The following is a 23,631-nucleotide window of genomic DNA, read 5'->3' as shown; positions in this document are numbered from 1 at the left end:
CCACAAGTACGAAACAGAATACGTGATGTGTCCCAGATGTGGGGCAGTTTACAACAGGGAACTGGCTGAAGCGTTTGAAAGAATTCCATCCAACCAAGGTTGGGATGGACACGAAGGTAACCCGAATATGTATATATTTGACAAGTGGGGAGTTCCTATGAGGCAAGACAGCCCTCACCCAAGGGCGAAAAGAGTTATGTTTAAGCTTCCTGCAGAAGTCCCTGAGGACAAATGGACTCAGGTGGGGTCAAAGAAGGGAAAGTGGAAAAGTTTTGAGGATGAAGGAAGAACCTCTTGGGCTTATAGAAAACAGTTCCAGGCATCTAAGAGAGAGGCTATCAAACTGGAGAACTACAAAGGAAATAATCCCATGTCAAGGTCCCAGTGGAGAAGATATCAAAGGTTGAGGAAGGCTGAAAGAGAGATGACTTCGAGGGAGATTGGAGAATCCACCAACAGCAAAGTCCCCTTAAATGTTACAAATTCGACCAAACCCCCTGTAGGAAGGAAGTTGTTTTCAGATGAAAACAAAAACACGAATCAAAAAGTTCAGGAGGAACAAATAAGAGAGGAAGAAATGCTCACTGACGACTTTGAGTCCGACGGAGTGTCATTTGTTAATATAAATTGCAATATGGTATCAGTTCTGCCATACGAATATAATCAGGAGACAGAGATTGAAGACAATGAGGAAGCAGATGTTATGGAGATTGCAAAGCATAAACCTATGTGTTACTATGTTTTCAGCAACGGTGTTGTCGAAGAGCAGAATGCTCTTTTTGAAAGGCCTCACCAAGGGATGCAGAACCATCTCAAGCCCCAATACATTAGAGCTAAAGTTGAACATGTGGGGGTGAACAAAGTTCTGGTGGACGGAGGAGCAACAGTCAATCTGATGCCTCAGTTCATGTTAAAAAAGATAGGTATGTTCGATACTGATGTTAAACCTCACAATATGGTATTGTCGAACTATGAGGATAAGATAGAGCAGACTCTAGGCGTCATACAAGTAGATCTGACTGTTGGATCAATCACAAGACCAACGATGTTCACGGTTGTCATACGGTGAACTGACTTTGAGTGTTTTTGCTTTGGAAAGCAAATGTCGCGGATAGCAAGAGTCGCCACCGACTTTTCTTTTATCCAATAAGGAAAGGTGGAAAAGAACAGGAAAGACCTTAACTAGATTTTTGGGTTCGGGAGGTACGTTATACAAAGGGAAGGTGTTAGCACCCTTTGTATCCATGGTTATCCATGGGCTCTTAATTGCTTGATCACTTATGTTTGTCTGAAAAAAAAGTGTTTGTGAATTGCTTAAAAAATGTTTTAAAAAGAGAGTTTAACTTTGTAATGATTCTTGTACGAATGTATACAAAGTATTTATCTCGTTTAATTTTGAAAGCGGTTTAGAAAAATATAACTTGGCAATGATTCTAGTACGAATGTATACCAAGTGGTGATTTTCTAGTATTTGCAAAGTGTGAGGTATGAAAAATGTTTTAGGTTGTGAGCCAGCAATTAAGAGTTATACCTACCCAAGGTCTTTATGGGCATTTCCTATCCTTATGAGGGTAAAACTGTCCTTACTATTGAGGAGTAAGTAGTTTTATCCTTTGGAGGTAAAAGGGTCATCGTAGGGTCATCGATTGGTCATTGAAGGCAACATTTGTAAGGATACCTTAGCATTCGAAGGGGCGATCATCATTTAACCGTAGGCTACAACGACGGGACATCGAGGGACAAAATCATATATTCGAAGGCAACATCCGAGGGACTAGGATTTATCTTATAGGGACATGATGGTTTAACCGAAGGGTCTTTGCTAAGTGTATCCCCACATTTGCGGGACATGACCGTAATACCGTAATACCGTAAGGCAACAAAGAGAGGTCCAAGATCACATATTCAAAGGTAATATTTTATAATCAATTAGGTGGTTGTAATCAATTAGGTAATTAGGTCCACATTATAATCAATTAGGTAATTAGGGTGAATCTCCACAAGGGTATCCCACAAATAAAGTGGAATACCTAGCAAGCTACCTTCTCCGGGAGTATGTGAACCCTTACAAAACTCAGCAAACAGGTCAGAATACCAAATCAGGGTGCAATCGAGAATTACACCACAAAAGAAACACAACAGTAGGAATGTCAGGCAAAATAACACATGGTTAGAATAAAACAGATCAGATAAGCATAGAACAGAACAGAAAAATCAGCGACTATCACGTTCGCTCCTGCCTCGCCTAGCGAAGGCTTAGCGAATGCTCGCTACATGCTCGCTTAGCGATGTGCTAGCGAGCGGCTGCGGGTTCTGGTTTTGATAACAGTACAAATCCAGAAAGCTCCAAACCCTATGGCATCATTACAGAAATTACATGGTTAAACGTTCAAGACATTCATACATACTTAAATTCACATGCAAAACTTAAGATATTTTTATAAATTCAATCATAATGCCTGTTAGATACCCAAAAGTGCTTATTTGAGCTATCAAATATGGGTATCTTTCACTCCATTTCTTTGCTAAAATGTCGAAACCACCTTTGTTTCAGATGAAATGCAATACAATGATAATCTATCTTGGTACCTTTGATTTGTGTGTTATTGTGCAGGAAGTAGGCATGAAATAATAGAAAATGAAGACACAAGAAATGTGGCAAAGGGATCAAATGAAACAAGCATTCATCAGCTTCCTCGCTAGGCGAGGCTGTGGCGAAGGACTCGCTAGGCGAGCGTCCAGCGAGCGTGCAGCGAAATGCTCCAGTATTTAACAGAGGCAAGCATCACCACACTCGCTAGGCGAGCTTCCAGCGAGGAGTGTGGCGAACACGTCCAGACTTGGTGAAAAGCGCAACCAGCACTCACTCGCTAGGCGAGCCATTAGCGAGCTTCCAGCGAGGATTCCAGTAGCAAAACCTCTCAACCTCGCTGGAGCGAAGGTTGAAGCGTGCCCTTCGCTAGGCGAAGGTTGTGTTCGCTAGGCGAACATGACAGTCTGAGATAGGCTGTTTCTCTGGGTGCAGGTGCCTCAGGTGCCTCAATTAGGGGCCCGCTAGGCGAGTCATTCTGCTCGCCTAGCGAGCATGACAGCCCAGTAGCTGCTCTATAAGTAGCAAGTGCCACTTTTTGGAGCCATACCTAGTTTTTTACACTTTTGTACTTTTTTTCCAGATATTTTTACAGCATTGTTCCAAGGATCTTTTGTGACCTAGATTTCATTTCTCTTCATCTCTTAACCACCTTTTACAAAAAGAAGGTGGATTCCCATCCAATCTTGATTATTCAACTTGGATGTTGATCAACCTTCTTCCGAAACTTGCCGACCAAGCTACCATGAAAATGAGTAGCTAAGTCCTCCATTTGTCAAGGTTAGATGTAGATGATCATTAGCTTTGTGTGTAAATGTAAGGATCTTAATTTGTAAACTCTTTAATGGTGAATATATGGTGAAAACTTTATTCTTATTGAAAACTCTTTGTGTTGGTTTATGATCGAGAGATGTTTACCAACTCTTAACCTAGGTTTTCATCCAATCTTATTTGTTAGCTAGAGATAGTAATGAATGATTTTGTTCACCATAAGGTTGAACCAAAAAGTTGTCATTTTGATAGATTGTGTTAGAGATAAACAATGGATCAAAATGGGAAAACTCACAATGTGTGTTCGAGAGAAACACATTGGGAGGACTTTGTGAAATAATTTATCATCTAAAGGAGTTTATAAGTTTGTTGATCGAACATATACATGCAAAGTGATCGTTGAACCCTAACTTTGGCAATATTTCTCAAATATTCAAACCAAAACTTTTACCGCGTTTTATTACCTTTTTATGCAAGATACTGTGACAAACACCAAAACCCTATTGATACCTTAAGCTAAGAATTAATACAACCATCGAAAGGCGGTGATATCTTACAATCCCTGTGGATACGATAACAAAAACCCGACACTTAAGATTACATTCAACAAAATGGCGCCGTTGCCGGGGATTGTAAATTGATATTGCGAGCATCGCAATGGTTGCTTAATTTTTAGCTTTTGAATTTTTGACTTGTGCTTGTAATTTGTTTGGTTTAGTGTGCAGCTTACGTTTTATGCGAGGGCAAATCCCTATGGACGAACTTCTTTTTGATCCCGAGATCGAAAGAACCGCAAGGAGGAACAATAGCAAAACGAGACGTAGGAGGCAACAGGCTAGACAACGTCAAGAGCAAGGAGAAAGTTCTTCTACCACAAATCCACCACCATTCATACCTAACATGGAGCCACCACCACCACCTATTTCTACTCCATGCATAAACAGTCCAAGAAACACCGCTCAGTTTGCCAACCACACGGGAAGGCAAGCTGAGACGAAAATGGGAACTCTCAATTTATTATATGGAAGTCCATTCACCGGAATGGACCATGAAGATCCCTTTGCTTTTCTCACTAAATTTTATGAGATAGCATTGGCGGCCGGAGTGGATCAGGCTCAGGAGCTCCCGTTGTTCAGAAGATTATTTCCCCACGCTTTGCTCGGCAAAGCAAAAGATTGGTACTTAGACCAAACACCAGCCGTCATGACAGACTGGAACGTGTTAGAAGAGAAGTTTATCGAAAGATTCTTCTCCCATAACCGGTTCATGGAATCCAAGACGGCCATCTCGGTGTTTGCACAAGGAATCAATGAATCCTTAAATGAAGCGTGGGAAAGATTCAAGTCCATGCTTCGGAAATGTAAAGGGCATGGATTTGATGAACTGACTCAAATCCATATCTTCAAAAATGGACTTCAACCAAATTGCAAGACGTTGTTGGATGCTACCTCGGGTGGCTCTTTATTGTCAAAAAGTGCCGAAGAAGCTACAAATATCATAAATCGAATGGCTCTAAATGATCTTCAGAGTCAAAGTCGAGGCAACTCTTTGAAGAAGCCGGGAGTGCTTGAGCTAGGGACGAACGATGCCATCCTTTCCCAAAACAAGCTCATCTCACAACAAGTGGAACTCTTAACGCAACAAATTAAAGAGTTGAGAGAACCGTCTAAAGCTAAACAAATAGCTTGTTGTGAGCTTTGCAAAGGTGAGCATGACACCGGATTTTGTCCACCTCCGGGATTCGAAGATGTAAACTACATGGCAAACCAAAGGGACTACCAACCGAGACAACAACAACAACAACAACAACAACAACCTTATCAACCGCACCCTCAAAATCAACAACAACATTACCAAGGGAACCAAGGGTTCCAACCTAGGAGTAACTATTACCATAACCAAGGTTATGGAGGTGGTTCTTCTAGCCGTCAAAACCCTCCCCAAAATCCTTATATACCTCAACAACCATCGGTCGTAACTTCTAAGTTGGAAGACACATTGACGCAATTCATGCAAATGTCAATGGCAAATCAAAAAAGCAACGACGCGGCTATAAAAAATCTCGAGACTCAAGTTGGGCAACTTGCTAAGCAACTCGCGGAACAACAAACCGGTCCTTCCTTTTCGGCAAACACGCAAACAAATCCTAAGGAGCATTATAAGGCGATCACAACGAGAAGTGGGAAGGAGTTGATGAGTGAGAATAACAAAAGAGTTGAGAGTGAACAAAGAGAGAAAAAGAAAGAAAATGAGGAGGAAATATTGGAGGAAAATGTTGATGGTGAAGTGGGGGAGTGGAGTGAGGAGGAAGAAGTTGAAAAGAACAAAAAGAATGGTGAAGTTGAAAAGAAAAAAGTGTGGAGATTGAGAAAAATACGAGTGATGAAGTAAAGGGGGAGGGAGTGAAAAAGCCTAGATGGAGGAGTTCTAGAGTTGCAAAGGGAAAGGAGGTAGTGAGCACTACTCCAATCCAAAACCTCCCTTATCCTCATGCCCCGTCCAAAAGGGAGAATGAACGGCATTACGCCCGGTTCATGGATATTTTTAAACAATTACAAATAAACATTCCGTTTGCCGAAGCCTTGGAGCAAATGCCCAAGTATGCCAAGTTCATGAAGGACATACTTACAAAAAAGAGGAGGTATACGGAACCGGAGACCATCGTCCTAGATGTGAGCTGTAGTGCCATTATTCAAAGGACGCTTCCTAAAAAAGAGGTTGATCCGGGAAGAGTTACTTTGCCAGTTAAAATTGGAGATATCTATGTCGGGAAAGGACTAATTTACTTGGGGTCAAGCATTAATCTTATATCTTTGTCAATTATAAAGAGGCTTGGCAACATTGAAATTAAGTCCATCCGAATGACATTGCAATTGGCAGATAAATCGACAACCCATCCTCATGGCGTAGCCCAAGATGTTTTGGTTAAAGTCGACAAATTCTTTTTCCCGGTCGATTTTATTGTTATTGATATGGAGGAAGATGATGATGCTCCGCTCATCTTGGGCCGACCATTCATGAAGACCGCGCGAATGATGATAGATGTTGATGACGGTTTAATGAAGGTGAGAGTCCAAAATGAGGAAGTAACATTCGATCTATTCGAAGCAATGAAGCACTCAAAAGATAGAAATGATAGCTTTCGCATCGATGTGACCGAAGACGCTATTTTGGAAGTTTCAAAGCATATTCATGAGATATCTCCTATGGAGTTAGCTCTTGACGACTCATTGGAGGTTTTCACCGTTGATGAAGAGCTAGCTCTTGAGGAATGCTTAAAGGAACTTGATAGTTTAGACGACCTACAACCGTGGGAAGTAGAGGAAGAAGACTTGAAGAAGGAGGTTATTGACGAAAAAGCGCCTATTGAATTGAAAATACTACCCTCTACTTTGAAGTATGTATTCCTAGATGAGACCGAGGCAAAGCCGGTCATCATAAGCAACCTTTTGACAAATGAAGAAGAAGCCTGTCTGATCACTGTGCTAAAAACAAATCAAGAAGCCATGGGTTGGACTCTTTCCGATCTAAAAGGAATTAGTCCCTCCTATTGCATGCACAAGATTTTGATGGAAGAGGATTTTAAGCCGGTAGCTCAACCACAACGCCGCTTGAATCCTACCATGAAGGACGTTGTTCGAAAGGAAGTTGTAAAGTTGTTGGATGCGGGGATGATTTACCCGATCTCGGATAGTCCGTGGGTTAGTCCTGTGCACGTTGTTCCGAAGAAGGGTGGAATTACCGTAATCCGAAATGACAAGGATGAATTGATCCCTACTAAAGTTGCAATGGGGTGGAGAATGTGTATTGATTATAGGCGGTTGAATACCGCAACTCGAAAGGACCATTTTCCACTCCCATTCATTGATCAAATGCTCGAAAGACTCTCGGGCCAACAATACTATTGTTTCTTGGACGGCTATTCCGGGTATAACCAAATTGCGGTTGACCCGGCCGATCATGAGAAGACGGCTTTCACGTGTCCGTTTGGAGTGTTCGCATACCGAAAAATGCCCTTTGGACTGTGCAATGCACCGGCGACTTTCCAACGATGTATGCAAGCCATTTTTGCCGATCTGATAGAGAAAACAATGGAAGTCTTCATGGATGACTTCTCGGTATTTGGTGGGTCTTTTAGTCTATGCTTGGCAAACTTGAAAACGGTGTTGGAAAGATGTGTGAAGACCAATCTGGTGCTTAATTGGGAGAAGTGTCACTTCATGGTGACCGAGGGGATCGTGCTTGGCCACAAAGTCTCTTCAAGGGGGCTTGAAGTGGATAGAGCTAAGGTTGAAGTGATAGAAAAGTTACCTCCTCCGGTGAATGTGAAGGGCATCCGAAGCTTTTTGGGGCACGCCGGGTTCTATCGGCGCTTTATCAAGGACTTCTCAAAGGTGGCTAAGCCTTTGAGCAATTTGCTAGCTAAGGACCAGGTATTTCTCTTAACCGATGATTGTTTGCAAGCTTTCGAAACTTTAAAAGAAAAATTGGTTACCGCTCCAATAATAGTCGCTCCCAATTGGAATGAAAATTTTGAACTAATGTGTGATGCGAGCGACTACGCAGTTGGAGCGGTACTTGGCCAAAGAAAAGATAAAAATTTTCATGTGATACATTATGCAAGTAAGGTTCTTAACGAGGCTCAAATAAACTATGCCACCACGGAGAAAGAACTACTTGCAATAGTGTACGCGCTAGAAAAGTTTAGGTCTTATCTTATAGGGTCTAAAGTCGTAGTGTATACCGACCACGCGGCGATTAAATATCTCCTAACCAAACCGGATTCGAAGCAAAGGCTCATCCATTGGATCCTCTTGTTACAAGAATTTGATGTGGAAATCAAAGACAAGAAGGGGTCAGAAAATTTGGTGGCGGATCATTTATCCCGCTTAGTAAATGTGGAGGTTACAGCGTCAGATAAGGAAATCCGGGAAGAATTTCCTAATGAAAAACTGTTTAAAGTTCAAGTTAGGCCGTGGTTTGCAGACTTTGCGAACCACAAGGCTAGTGGTTATGTGCCTCCCGACCTAACTTCGAACCAAAAAAGGAAGTTTCTTTCGGATGCCAAGTATTATGTTTGGGATGACCCGTACTTGTTTAAGTTGGGTAGTGATAACCTATTAAGGAGATGCGTTACTGGCGATGAGGCGCATAGCATCCTTTGGCATTGTCACAACTCGCCTTACGGCGGACACTATAATGGGGTGAGAACGGCCACTAAAATCCTCCAATCGGGATTTTATTGGCCCACTATTTTCAAAGACGCACATACCCATGCGCAAAGTTGTGATAGTTGCCAGAGAAGCGGAGGGATTGGTAAGAGAGATGAGATGCCTCTCCAAAATATCCAAGAAGTCGAAGTATTTGATTGTTGGGGCATCAATTTTGTAGGACCATTCCCGCCCTCTTATGGGAACGAGTATATGCTTGTCGTAGTTGATTACGTTTCTAAGTGGGTTGAGGCGATTGCCTCACCTCGTGCGGATGCGAAAACGGTGATAATTTTTTTGAAGAAAAACATATTTTCCCGTTTCGGAACCCCCCGAGTGTTGATAAGTGACGGAGGGTCACACTTTTGTAATGCGCCGTTGGAAAGCATTTTAAAACATTACGGTGTATCACATAGGGTGACAACTCCGTATCACCCGCAGGCTAATGGGCAAGCCGAGGTCTCTAATCGAGAGATTAAGAGAATTCTCGAAAAAACTGTGTCAAATTCGAAAAAAGAGTGGTCCCAAAAATTGGATGAAGCGTTATGGGCATACCGTACCGCCTTTAAAGCTCCAATTGGCCTAACTCCCTTTCAATTGGTGTTTGGTAAAACTTGCCATTTGCCGGTTGAATTGGAGCACAAAGCCTTGTGGGCCCTGAAATTTTTAAATTTTGAAAATGATTTGGCCGGTGAAAAAAGGAAGGTGCAGCTACTTGAGTTGGAAGAGATGCGCAATGCCGCATATCACTCAAGTTGGTTGTACAAAGAAAAGGTAAAAAAAATACCATGACAAGAAGCTCCGAAGCAAAGAATTTGTGCCCGGACAGTTGGTCCTATTGTTCAATTCCAGGTTGAAGTTGTTCCCCGGAAAGTTGAAATCAAAATGGTCCGGGCCATTTCGGGTCAAAGAGGTGAAGGAGTACGGGGCTATTGTCATTGAGGACATGGACAAGAAGGATAGTTGGACCGTGAATGGCCAACGTTTGAAAGTTTATCTCGGCGGTCATGTGGATCGCGAGAGCTGTGCTATTCCGTTGGATGCTCCTCTGTGAGCATCACACCGTCGAGCTTAGTCGACGTTAAACAAGCGCTTGTTGGGAGGCACCCCAACATTGTAAGTATTTACTGTTTTCCTGTTCTGTTGTAGTGGGTTTCCAAGTGTTAGAACCATGCTGAAAGTACCTGTAATGCTGCCTTTGAAAAGGCAATTGCTGTCATGCTCGCTTGATGCTCGCTAGGCGAGGCAGTAGCGAGCTGATTCGCTAAGCGGCTCGCTAGGCGAAGCAGCAGCGAGCGCTGCGTGACAGCACTTATTTAAAATCTCAGCAGGCCACTCATTTTGGCCCAAACACAAATTTTCTGTTTTTGCAACTCTGCTGAGGCAATTTAACCGAACACTCACCTCACTCTCTCATTTTCATCTCTCTCACAAACAACTCACTCAAACCCTAATTGGAAGATTGCAAACCTTACTCCACTTCACATTTCAATCAATCCGTGTAACTAAGGTTTGCCCTAATACAATTTCTTTATTTTTGAATTCTGTTTATTTCCAATTTGAATGTCATTTAGGATGAAGTTGTTGGTATGGGAAACTTTAGGTTTGCATGTGGGATTTTAGGTTTTGCAATTGGGAATTTTAGGTTTGCATGTGAATCTGTAATTACCAATGGCATAGAACGTTTCTTTAATTGATATATCATTAGGTTCTGAAATTGAAACCATTAGAATGTGGGTTTTGGGAAGATTTCTCTGAAAATGCTGCAGAACCAAAAAACCCGTAAGGTTCGCTAGCACTCGCTAGGCGAACCAGAGGCGAGCATTCGCTGCAACTTCGCTAGGCGAAGCAGCAGCGAGCATGACAGTTCTTTGAATTCTGGTTTTGCTGTCTAATCTGTTTTGTGTGTGTTGCTTCCTCTTTATGATTTTGCAGATGGAATCTAGATTCGGCGCTTCAAAGAAGAGAAAGGGAGCGAGCATTTTCCGTCCAGTAACGATCCAATTTGATACCGACAAATTTGTCGGGCCAAAACAAGCGGCAAGATACGTTGCTCTGGAGAAGCGGAAAATTCTACCGGAGAAGAAATTCATCATCAACCCTCAAGGCACGAACAGAACTTTTGCCGGGTTGATTGACACAAAAAAATGGGATCGGTTGATTAATCCCCTGGAGCACTATGATATAGCAACAGTGCGTGAGTTCTATGCGAATGCACTGCCGGATGATGACGAGCCATTTACATGGACGTCCAGAGTGGCCGGTCACCCTGTTGCATTTGATAGGGATGCTATTAGCCGAGTCCTTGGAGATCCGCTCCAACTGGGAGCCGAAGAGAGGGACACATACCACACAGACTTACGGCTTCACTGGGATATTGAAGCCATTTCTGCCGCCCTGCTATTAAGAGGGAAATCTGTTGAGCTGAACCCATCTGGGGTTCCCATGAGGTATCATAGGGAGGACATGACTCCCTTGGCTCAACTGATTCTGCTGATGGTGCTGACAAACATCCAACCAAAGTCCCACACTTCTACCGTGCTGATCCCAGTGGCACATTTGGTCCATTGTATCCTCACCAACGTCCAGATCGATGTGGCGAGGATTATTGCTAATGAGCTTAAGTCCGTGATTGAGAGCGGGCTAAAGTCGGGGGCTCGTGTGAATTGTCCCCTGGCTTTCCCGTGCTTAATCATGAGTTTGTGCATTCAGGCAAGGGTAAGGCTACCCTCTCGGGGTCAGGTAAGGATCCCGTCGTCGATCGATGACCATTACGTGGCAAAATATTGCAGGGCGAAGATTGTTAGAGGCAGTGCTGCTGCAGAGAGTACCCGGGCTTCTGATGGTCCTGGTACTTCTACTCCTGGACCAGATCCTTACCTGCAAGCTGTGTGCGATTACAATTGGGAATGGATGGCGGCAACCCAGCGTGCCATGATAGATATGCACGATTCTATGCAGCGGTTACAGCTGCAGGGAAGTGGTGCTCATGCATTAATGACGCGTGAGCAGTTTCTGCTTAACGCTAACTGGCCTGTGGACAGGCCTGTGTATGGTGAGGGGGTGGGCGCTGATGCGTCTTCTGGTGGTGTTGTTGATGATGATGATGATGAGGCTACCGGTTCTGAGGCCGGTAGTGAGGAGGGTTCTGAGCCTTTGGAGGGCTAAGTTTTTATTTTTTATTGTTATGTTTTATTTTGATTGTATTTCCAGAATTCTGTATTTTGATTTTGGCTTTGTACTTTTGGGGTGTTTTGTCCCCCACGAACAAATTTAAATTTTGAAGTTGATATTATTATTTCTGTTTTAAATTTTGTTGTTTTAATAAATTTTTGGTTGATTGAGTGGCAAACCTTCTAGATTGGTTGCTCCTCAAAGAAGTATCCAATGAAGGTGCATCCGAGCTTGGATGGCAATGATAAGAATTAACAAGTGAATAAGGCTAAGGTACATGGTTACCTCCGGCTAGAATTTTAGAATGCACTTAGAACTTTACTCTTTTTTGTAATTGAGTATTGTCTTTTTGCAACATAATTGAATGAATGTTTCATCTAGGACTTAAAACCACAAATTGTGAGGAAACCTCCATTGTACACTTAAATGCTGGATTCTAATAAGTTTTGTTGATTCATTTGATTCATGCTTTGTCTTTTATTATTGTGAATATGTGGAAGCAATTAGAAATGATCGAGGCACTTGTTTTCTATCGAGCACAACTACATCCAAAAACAACTTACCTGTGAGCAGAGAGAGTATTCGTTAACCCCTTTGAGCTTAAACAGTTGAATCTCAGCTTGAAATAAAGCGAGATTTCAAAAATCTTTTTTTTACAACCCGGAAAATCTTGATTATTGTTCTTTTGCCGTAAAAAGTTAAGAGCATTCACTTAGGGTGAGTAAGAAATAAGTTGGGGAGAATCGGTAAGTACCACAACTCTTGAAAAAAGAAAAACCGAGCAAGCATTGAAAATAAAAATATAGAAAAGAAACATCTGTTCTGTAAATATGATGTGAAAGAAAAGAACAAAAATAGGAAGAATGAAAATGAATGCTTGCTTGGAAGAAAAATAGTGAAAAATAAAAATTGAGTTGTGAAGGTTTCAAATGAGAAACAAATGGAACGAAGTCGAGATGTGCGAATAATGTACAGTGAATGTCTCTTTTGCATCGGCAATTTCGTTTTCAATGGCCTTAGAAATGACCCTTGTTTGTTAACCTGACCAAGCTTCAACCGAAAAGCCCTTAGTGATCTTCGTGCTTCCACATTACCATTTATAATTGTTAGACATTGTATGAATCGAATTGATTTCTCCATTATTTGTTGGAGAGTGAGATTATTCCCGCGGTTGCAAACGCGTAAATTCTTCATTCCTTATTCGAAGAGGAGAGATAGGGTGATTCATTCAGAATAATATTGTTGTAGATAGATAAATATTTCGCATTGCTATTAAGTTTTAGTTCTTGTGTATTATTTTATTCGAACCGTTGGAAACTTGTATATGCTGATTCGCTTGTGTTTGAGCCGTTTTATCCAACTTCGGAGAAACCATTTTCTTAAAGCAAATCCTCTTGTCCTTCAAGAGGCATACTTTGCTTGAGGACAAGCAAGAATCTAGTTGGGGAGAGTTGTTAGATACCCAAAAGTGCTTATTTGAGCTATCAAATATGGGTATCTTTCACTCCATTTCTTTGCTAAAATGTCGAAACCACCTTTGTTTCAGATGAAATGCAATACAATGATAATCTATCTTGGTACCTTTGATTTGTGTGTTATTGTGCAGGAAGTAGGCATGAAATAATAGAAAATGAAGACACAAGAAATGTGGCAAAGGGATCAAATGAAACAAGCATTCATCAGCTTCCTCGCTAGGCGAGGGCTGTGGCGAAGGACTCGCTAGGCGAGCGTCCAATGAGCGTGCAGCGAAATGCTCCAGTATTTAACAGAGGCAAGCATCACCACACTCGCTAGGCGAGCTTCCAGCGAGGAGTGTGGCGAACACGTCCAGACTTTGTGAAAAGCGCAGCCAGCACTCACTCGCTAGGCGAGCCATTAGCGAGCTCCCAGCGAGGATTCCAGTAGCAAAACCTCTCAACCTCGTTGGAGCGAAGGTTGAAGCGTGCCCTTCGCTAGGCGAAGGTTGTGTTCGCTAGGCGAACATGACAGTCTGAGATAGGCTGTTTCTCTGGGCGCATGTGCCTCAGGTGCCTCAATTAGGGGCTCGCTAGGCGAGCCATTCTGCTCGCCTAGCGAGCATGACAGCCCAGTAGCTGCTCTATAAGTAGCAAGTGCCACTTTTTGGAGCCATACCTAGTTTTTTACACTTTTGTACTTTTTTTCCAGATATTTTTACAGCATTGTTCCAAGGATCTTTTGTGACCTAGATTTCATTTCTCTTCATCTCTTAACCATCTTTTACAAAAAGAAGGTGGATTCCCATCCAATCTTGATTATTCGACTTGGATGTTGATCAACTTTCTTCCGAAACTTGCCGACCAAGCTACCATGAAAATGAGTAGCTAAGTCCTCCATTTGTCAAGGTTAGATGTAGATGATCATTAGCTTTGTGTGTAAATGTAAGGATCTTAATTTGTAAACTCTTTAATGGTGAATATATGGTGAAAACTTTGTTCTTATTGAAAACTCTTTGTGTTGGTTTATGATCGAGAGATGTTTACCAACTCTTAACCTAGGTTTTCATCCAATCTTATTTGTTAGCTAGAGATAGTAATGAATGATTTTGTTCACCATAAGGTTGAACCAAAAAGTTGTCATTTTGATAGATTGTGCTAGAGATAAACAATGGATCAAAATGGGAAAACTCACAATGTGTGTTCGAGAGAAACACATTGGGAGGACTTTGTGAAATAATTTATCATCTAAAGGAGTTTATAAGTTTGTTGATCGAACATATACATGCAAAGTGATCGTTGAACCCTAACTTTGGCAATATTTCTCAAATATTCAAACCAAAACTTTTACCGCATTTTATTACCTTTTTATGCAAGATACTGTGACAAACACCAAAACCCTATTGATACCTTAAGCTAAGAATTAATACAACCATCGAAAGGCGGTGATATCTTACAATCCCTGTGGATACGATAACAAAAACCCGACACTTAAGATTACATTCAACAATGCCACATGCAAATTAAGAACATAAAGCGATAATAGTAATGCAAACCTGTTTGCAATTGAATTGCAACTTTGAATTGGCAAGTCACTCTTAGGGTTGGCGCCGGATTAAGTTGGGCGGAGGTAACCTTGGTGCAGATGAGTTTCCTTCAGGGTTTCCTTTAGGGTTGCTCTGAATTCTCTGGGTTAGCCTCCAGGGTTTGCTGTGCCTTCTTTCTATCTCCTGTTTTCTTTCTCCTCCCCCTTTTTTCTGACTGAAGTTCTGCTATTTATAATGCTTTTTTGTAACCTAATGGGCTCAGAATGAAGCCCAAAATTTCTGGTGTTCGCAAGCTTCGCTAGGCGAGTGGTGTAGTGAAGGGTTCGCTAGGCGAAGGATTTGCTCGCCTAGCGAGCATGCCAGTTTGAGCCATTTTCTGGATTTGGCCATCTGTGAGCTGGGTCTTTGTTCCTTTAAGGTCAATGTCTTGAACAATGAGTTGGAGTGCCTTGAAGAATGTCTTGAAAGATTAACGGGCAATTTTTGGGGTATGACAGCTGCCCCTGTTCAATATTCTTGAACCGAGAGAGTTAGAATGGTATGTACGCCATTCGTGGTCTGGAGGTGGAAGATTATTGAACACTAGAATGCCCCAAAAATTTGCACTTGTTAATCAAAGGTTAGTCTTGATGGAGATGGGCTTAAAGATGCCATCCAGGAAGTTTGATGATGAAAGATCAGAATGGGTCATACGCTGCTGGGGATAAAGGATCAGAATGGACCATACACTAGATCGTATCTGAATTGCAAAATGAACCGTCTATTAGGCTGCCCCTGGAGAGGTAAAGATCAGAATGGATCGTACACTAGATCGTATCTGAGTAGCAGAATGAGTTATCCATTAGGCTGGTGACTTCGCTGGGGGTGAAAAATCAGAATGGATCGTACGCTAGATCGTATCTGAGTTGCAAAATGAGCCGTACGTTAGGCTGTATCCGACGAAGGTGGAATCAGAATGGATCGTACGTTAGATCGTATCTGAGTTGCAGAATGAGCTGTACATTAGGCTGTATCTGACGAAGGTAGAATCAGAATGGATCGTATGTTAGATCGTATCTGAGTTGCAGAATGAGCCGTACGTTAGGTTGTATCTGAAGAAAGTAGTCGTACGCTAGACTACACCTCGGAATGTACCGTACGCTAGGCAGTATCTGAGGAATGAAGATCCAACTGGGTCGTACGTTAGACCGTATTGGAGTTGCAGAATGAGCCGTACGTTAGGCTGTATCTGACGAAGTAAGGATCAGAATGGATCGTACGTTAGATCGTATCTGAGTTGCAGAATGAGCCGTACGTTAGGCTGTATCTGACGAAGGTAGAATTAGAATGGATCGTACGCTAGATCGTATCTGAGTTGCAGAATGAGTCGTACGTTAGGCTGTATCTGAAGAAAGTAGTCGTACGCTAGACTACACCTTGGAATGTACCGTACGCTAGGCAGTATCTGAGGAATGAAGATCCAACTGGGTCGTACGTTAGACCGTATTGGAGTTATAGAATGAGCCGTACGTTAAGCTGTATCTGACGAAATAAGGATCAGAATGGATCGTACGTTAGATCGTATCTGAGTTGCAGAATGAGCCGTACGTTAGGCTGTATCTAAAGAAAGTAGTCGTACGCTAGACTACACCTCGGAATGTACCGTACGCTAGGTAGTATCTGAGGAATGAAGATCCAAATGGGTCGTACGTTAGACCGTATTGGAGTTGCAGAATGAGCCGTACGTTAGGCTGTATCTGACGAAATAAGGATCAGAATGGATCGTACGTTAGATCGTATCTGAGTTGCAGAATGAGCCGTACGTTAGGCTGTATCTGAAGAAAGTAGTTGTACGCTAGACTACACCTCGGAATGTGCCATACGCTAGGTAGTATCTGAGGAATGAAGATCCAAATGGGTCGTACGTTAGACCGTATTGGAGTAGTTGAAGGAGTCATATGTTGGGCCGAATCAGAATGAACCGTACGTTAGGCTGTATCTGATAATATTTGTACACGTTGTATTTGCAATAAATGTCCGGGATGGGCTTAAAGATGCCATCATTAGGAGGATATCAGAATGCTTGTCAGAATGAATATTTATATGGAGTATATCTGAAAGATGTATCTGAATCTTGAATGTGATTGATAAAGGTGTCTGCCTGACTGAACTTTTTATTTTGACTATATCAGGAGGATAATTAACCTGAAAAGAAAAGTTAGCTTCATGCCATGTCATGATGCATGAGATGTTTTATGCTTGCGAACATTGTATGCATGCGTATGCTGTGAAATGATGTAATGAATGAATTATGCGTCTGAGAAGTTCTGCCAGGGGAAAATAAATCCCGAGATTCCGGTCGGAGACTTTTGTATTGGTGACCCTTGCTCAGCTGGGGGTATTTGATTTCTGTCTGATGGTAGAAATATTCAACAGAAGCCTGGCTGGGGATGGAAGAGATGACCAATTTGTCTAGTAATGCCAATTTCTTCTGGGGAATAACTGGCTTTGCTGGGGAATAGAATTAGCAACGGATTCATTGGAAAGCATGGTTAGACCTTCTCCTCGATCCTGAAGTCTTTTAGTAATCGCTATTTCTATTTTATGCATGTATTTTTGGCAAACATCGGTCATATTCAAATGCATATATTAATTCAAATTAAATCAATGGACGTTTACGCAAACAAAACAGAGAAAGTAAAACAAAAGCATCTTTTTGGAAATAAAATTGTATTGATTCTGAAAGAGGGCCTATAAACAGGCAATTTGGATACAAGGAGACAGAAATCCTAGTAAGAGGAAATTGTCGAGAAAACAAAGAAAAGCTATGAAGAAAAAGTCCTATTGATTTTAATTCTGCCACTGTCATTATGTCTTCAAGCATCCCATCTCCTGCTGTCGGATAGAAGTGATTGGCTTGTTCAGTTCCTTTGACTTAGGTGAAGCTGACTGAGAACGGGACATAGTCATACGCTTTTATCCCTAATTTTTGCCTGGACCGCCTTTTCAGGTTTTCAGTCCACCAGGATACCCTTTTTTGCCCAAGCCGCCTTTTCAGGTTTTCGACTTGCCGGGTGTACATTTTTATATGTTTATCCCTAATTTTTGCCCGAACCCTTTTGGTTCGCCGGGATGCCCTTACTTTTGCCTAGATACGTCGACCTAGCGGGTCTCTTTTATGCGTAGTATTTTTTAACTATGTCTGCGTTCACGGGATGCGGGAAGTCTTCGCCATCCATTGTAGCAAGTATCAAGGCTCCACCAGAGAATACCTTCTTAACTACAAATGGCCCTTCGTATGTGGGAGTCCATTTGCCTCTGGGATCACCTTGTGGTAGAATGATACGCTTGATCACCAAGTCGCCAATTTGATACACCTGTCTCTTGACCTTTTTGTTAAATGCCTGGGCCATGCGCTTTTGATATATCTGCCCATGACAAACAGCCGCGAGTCTTTTCTCATCAATCAAATTTATCTGATCGAGTCGAGTCTGAATCCATTCATCCTCATCTAAGTCTGCCTCTTTCATGATTCTTAGAGAGGGAATCTGAACTTCCACTGGTAAAACGGCTTCCATTCCGTAGACTAAAGAGAAGGGAGTTGCCCATGTCGAAGTGCGTACTGAAGTGCGATAACCATGAAGAGCAAATGGTAACATCTCATGCCAGTCTTTGTATGTTACTGCCATCTTTTGTATGATCTTCTTAATATTCTTATCAGCAGCTTCTACGGCGCCATTCATCTTTGGCCGGTACGGAGAAGAGTTATGGTGTTTTATCTTGAACCGCGTGTAGAGTTCAGTAATCATCTTGCTGTTCAAATTAGTACCATTGTCAATGATAACTCTTGCTATTCTTCCGGAGAGAGCAGGTTTCTCCAATATATATTTGATAGGATCCATCTTAGAAATCAATGAAGTGGTATGATTCAACATATACTGTCTTAGTCGGCGAGCAATCCAAGCCAAAGCACAGTAAGTCTTCTCAAGCAGTGAATATTTTGTTTCACAGTCGGTACACTTTTTGCTAAGGTGGTATATTGCATGCTCTTTTCGACCAGACTCGTCATGTTGCCCCAACACACACCCCATTGAGTCTTCTAACACGGGCGAATACATGATTAGAGGTCTTCCTTCAACTGGTGGCATCAGAATTGGAGGTTCTTGGAGATATTTCTTGATTTTGTCAAAAGCTTCTTGACATTCGTCATTCCATATTATCTCTTGATTTTTTCTCAGTAATTTTCTTGTCTACTTCAGTACCCAGATTCAGTTGATTCCTCATGCGGCTGTATGGTCTTTTCTTCTTGCAGTACCAGTCTCGCAAGTTCTCCAGGTACTTCACAATCTTCCTCACTTCCATCATCGGTTTGGTAGATCGGATTTTCGAAGTCATAATTAACAGTAGCAGAACTATTATCAACAGGATCCAGAGTGGATATGGATACACAATTTGTTACGTGAGTGTGTGCAAGAAAACATAGCTTGTTTGAAAAATGACAGGAAAGATAAAGAGCGCAATATTTGAATGCAAAAAAAGTCCATTGATTTATTGAATGTGAATATGCTTATGAAAATGACAAAACATTTAACCAAATTTGATACACTAAATAAGCAATAATAATTACTCCTGACTAAAGGAAATCGGGATAGTGTCTTCAGCCTTCCAATTATTGAGTCTGTCACCAATTGTTGGGAAAATCCAGCTATCCCAGTCACAATCGCTATCAGCATCTTCTACGACATTAACAGTCTTGCCATGATTAGGCATAGGAGCAGTGATGACATTAGGAGTCCCTGGAGGATCAAATTCAATTGCTCCAGTGTCGATCATATCCTGAATCTTATTCTTCAACAACCAACAATCGTTTGTATCATGCCCAGGGCTATCGGAGTGATATGCACACCTGGCATTGGGGTTATAACGAGGAGAAGTAGTGTCGGGACTTGCAGGAGGGCCTCTGAGGGTAATTAAATTTGCCTTTAGCATACCCTGCAGTGCTTGCGCTAAAGTCATATTGATCTTGGTAAACTGCCTTCTTGGCCTGTCTTGTCTGTGCTGGAAGTTTTGAGCTGGCGGGGCTGCAATTGTAACTGCTCCGATGGTATGATCACGACTTTTCTTGTTATGACCCCTTTCACCATACACAGCATTTGACTCATTCTTTCCCTGATGGGGCTTTCTGGTGCTTGAAGAGGTAGCTGCCTGTATCTTTCCACTTCGAATACCGCTTTCAACACGTTCACCCGTCAATATAAGGTCAGTGAAACCCGATGAAGAACTTCCCAGTAGATGGCTGTAGAATGGGCCAGTCAGTGTACTCATGAACATGTCCACTAATTCTCGATCAGTCATAGGGGGTTTGACTCGGCCAGCCAAATCTCTCCATTTTTGAGCATATTCTTTGAAGCCTTCTTTAGATCCCATAGTCATATTCTGCAACTGTAGTCGAGTAGGCGCTAGTTCAGAATTATACTGGTAGTGCTTGTAGAAAGATGTCGCTAAATCAGTCCAGGTGCGAATGTTAGAACTCTCGAGCTGATAATACCATTCCATATGTGTGCCAGACAGACTCTATTGGAAGAAATGGATCCATAGCTTCCTATCAATGGTATACGGCTGAATCTTTCTCACATAAGCTCTCAGATGCATCTGAGGACAAGACGCACCATCATACTTAGTGAAAGCGGGGATCTTGAATTTGCGAGGAATGACCACATCAGAGACCAGCCCCAAGCTTTCGAAATCCAGACCGGGCGCCTTCTGACCCTCCATAGCTAGCATACGTTCTTCCAGCAACTTGTACTTATCATCTTTTGGAGAGTACTGTTCATTTTCATAATCTTCATCGTCGTCCTCATGGTTGAGAGGATCAGCATTCTCATCTTCCGAATCATTTTCTGTCTCCTCTTCTTGATCCTTCGGAAGTCTAATCTTGACTCTTGCAGCCTGTCCTTTAAGCCTTCTTCCCGGGTTAATGTAACTCACAGGTTTCTTGTCTTTCTTCTTCTCGAGCAAGAGAGCCTTCAGTTCCTCCTGCCCCTTGGATAAGTTCAGGATCAACTCCTGGAATTGAGCATTTTGAGCCTGGAGATCTTTGACAGTTTGTTCGAGGGCCATTTTTCTGTTTGCAATAGGAAGACCGTGAGAATATTGAACCTTTAGAATACCTGTTATGCAATGTTATGTTATGCTATGCAATGTATGAAATGTTTTCAAGGACTTTTGGAATTTAACTTTGCGTAAACCACCAAGAAAGGAACTTTTATTAATAATTTGTTAATCAACGTTTATTACAAAAAATAATAAAATACAATAAAAGCTCAAGTCTCCCAGGGGCGGCTTCTTTTCAGGCGAAGATATGTATTGAGTCTTCGTTCCTCATTAAGCTGGCTGGTGAGCTCTAACACTTTCTTCCTTTCAGCACAGAACTGAGCTTCAAAAGTATCCCTTTCCTCTCTCAACTGGATCCAGGATTTCTTTAACTCTTCAATATCGGTAGGCATATCTGGATAAGGAATGATCTGAGGAGTACCTCCTTCAACTTCCGGTTCAACAATCAGCGGTCCGACTGCAAGATATGGCATGCCAAGTTCACGAGCTCTTGCGCGTACCCATCTGAGATAAGGTTCCATAGGAATAGAGTTTTTCTGTCCTAAAGTGCTTCTTTTCACCATGCCCCAAGCTCGTACAAATCTTTGACGGAGACCTTGAGAATCGGTGTCATAGTCAAACACAGCGCCTTGGATAATTATTTCATGTGGACCATCTCTTCGAGCACAACCGAACTGACGTAGGGCTAAAGCAGGATTATAAGTAATACCTCCCCTCATACCCAGGAGGGGTACATTAGAGAATTCTCCACAACGGTCAATGAGGATAACATTTTCTTCGAGATGAGGACACCAACGGATGTCTGAATGGGAGAGTGACATTATCCTTTGAGACCATTTCAAATTCTGCTCATTCTTCAAGACTGATTGAGGAAGGTGCGAAATAAACCACCTAGATAATAAAGGTATGCAGCACATGAGAGTCCCTTGCCTTTTCATAGTACGGGTGTGAAGGGAATGCAAAATGTCTCCAAGCAAGGTAGGCACCGGGTTATGAGTGAGAAATATCTTAATGGCATTCATGTCTATGAATTGGTCTGGATTAGGGAATAACACCAGACCATAGATTAGTAATGCTAGGACATCTTCGAAAGCATGGACATTCATATCTTTTACGAATTCTCGGGCCTTATTTATCAGAAACTTGGCAAGTAAACCCTTAACTCCACTTCTTGTTACCCAATTAGTTTCAATGTCGGACTTTGTCATGTGTAAAGCTGCGACAACTTTTTCGGACTTCGGACTCTTTTCTAAACCACTGAAAGGTATTTGATCAAGAATAGGTATCCCAAGCAGCTTGGAAAATTCTTCTAATGTGGGTACCAACTGATAATCTGGGAATGTGAAGCAATAATGTTTAGGATCGAAGAACTGGAATAGGACTCTCATCATATCTTCTTTGAAACCAGTGGTAACCAAATTGAGGAGAGAACCATGTTTCTTGATGAACTGAGCCTGATCAGGAAGTTCTGACACTAAATCCTTTAGTTAAGGAGAGATTTCTACAAAATTGATCCGAATGGTCTTCCTGGAAGCCATAGCCTTACAAAACAGAGCAAAGTTAAATCCCTAAGTCCTTGAAATGATTAGTGCAATGTCATGACGTTATGATGTTATGATGTTATGATGTTATGATGTTAGGTAAACAACAAGCACAAACAAGTCACACGACAATCATTCCTAAGTTTTAAGGCTTGCATGAGTTCCATAGGTAAGTACCCTCCCCACTGAAGTTTGGTTGGTTCAACCTGTCCTAGAATAGTAACCGGGTTCTAGAAGGATCTCAAATCATTGACCTTCCTTTAAGTCCACTTCAGTGCAACACCAAGTGGTTGACCGAAGCTTCCCTAAAGTCCAATCTCAAAGAGTGTAGTATCGAGTCTCAACCAACCCCAGTCGGAACCGAAGTCAGTTATCTCACTACTTTCTAATGGCTAGGATGAGTCAATTAGGGTTCTAAAGGTCTGGTTAATGCTTTGATGACACCACGCGGACGCCAAATTTTTCCTCAAGTAAACATGAGGAACATCAGGACATCCAAAGTGTCACATTAACCGTAGCCATCATTTTGACCATTCCAGTATACGCTGGATAGTCGCGATGATCTTTTGCTACTTACCTAAGGTACACTAGATCCGGGTGTAGGATCTTTCACTCAAGCATAAAATACCCAAGCAATCCCTTACAAGTAAATCAGTCAATTTGAATAAGTGATCTTATTTTTTTTTTTTAAGGTAACCTCTCTTTAATAGTCCCCAGCAGAGTCGCAAGTTCTGTCATATGGTGAACTGACTTTGAGTGTTTTTGCTTTGGAAAGCAAATGTCGCGGATAGCAAGAGTCGCCACCGACTTTTCTTTTATCTAATAAGGAAAGGTGGAAAAGAACAGGAAAGACCTTAATTAGATTTTTGGGTTCGGGAGGTACGTTATACAAAGGGAAGGTGTTAGCACCCTTTGTATCCATGGTTATCCATGGGCTCTTAATTGCTTGATCACTTATGTTTGTCTGAAAAAAAAAGTGTTTGTGAATTGCTTAAAAAATGTTTTAAAAAGAGAGTTTAACTTTGTAATGATTCTTGTACGAATGTATACAAAGTATTTATCTCGTTTAATTTTGAAAGCGGTTTAGAAAAATATAACTTGGCAATAATTCTAGTACGAATGTATACCAAGTGGTGATTTTTTAGTATTTGCAAAGTGTGAGGTATGAAAAATGTTTTAGGTTGTGAGCCAGCAATTAAGAGTTATACCTACCCAAGGTCTTTATGGGCATTTCCTATCCTTATGAGGGTA

This window comes from Lathyrus oleraceus, chromosome 1 (assembly GCF_024323335.1).
Source record: "Lathyrus oleraceus cultivar Zhongwan6 chromosome 1, CAAS_Psat_ZW6_1.0, whole genome shotgun sequence".
NCBI lineage: Eukaryota > Viridiplantae > Streptophyta > Magnoliopsida > Fabales > Fabaceae > Lathyrus > Lathyrus oleraceus.
The sequence above is the reverse complement of the archived record's forward strand: the minus strand, read 5'-3'. Positions refer to the sequence as shown.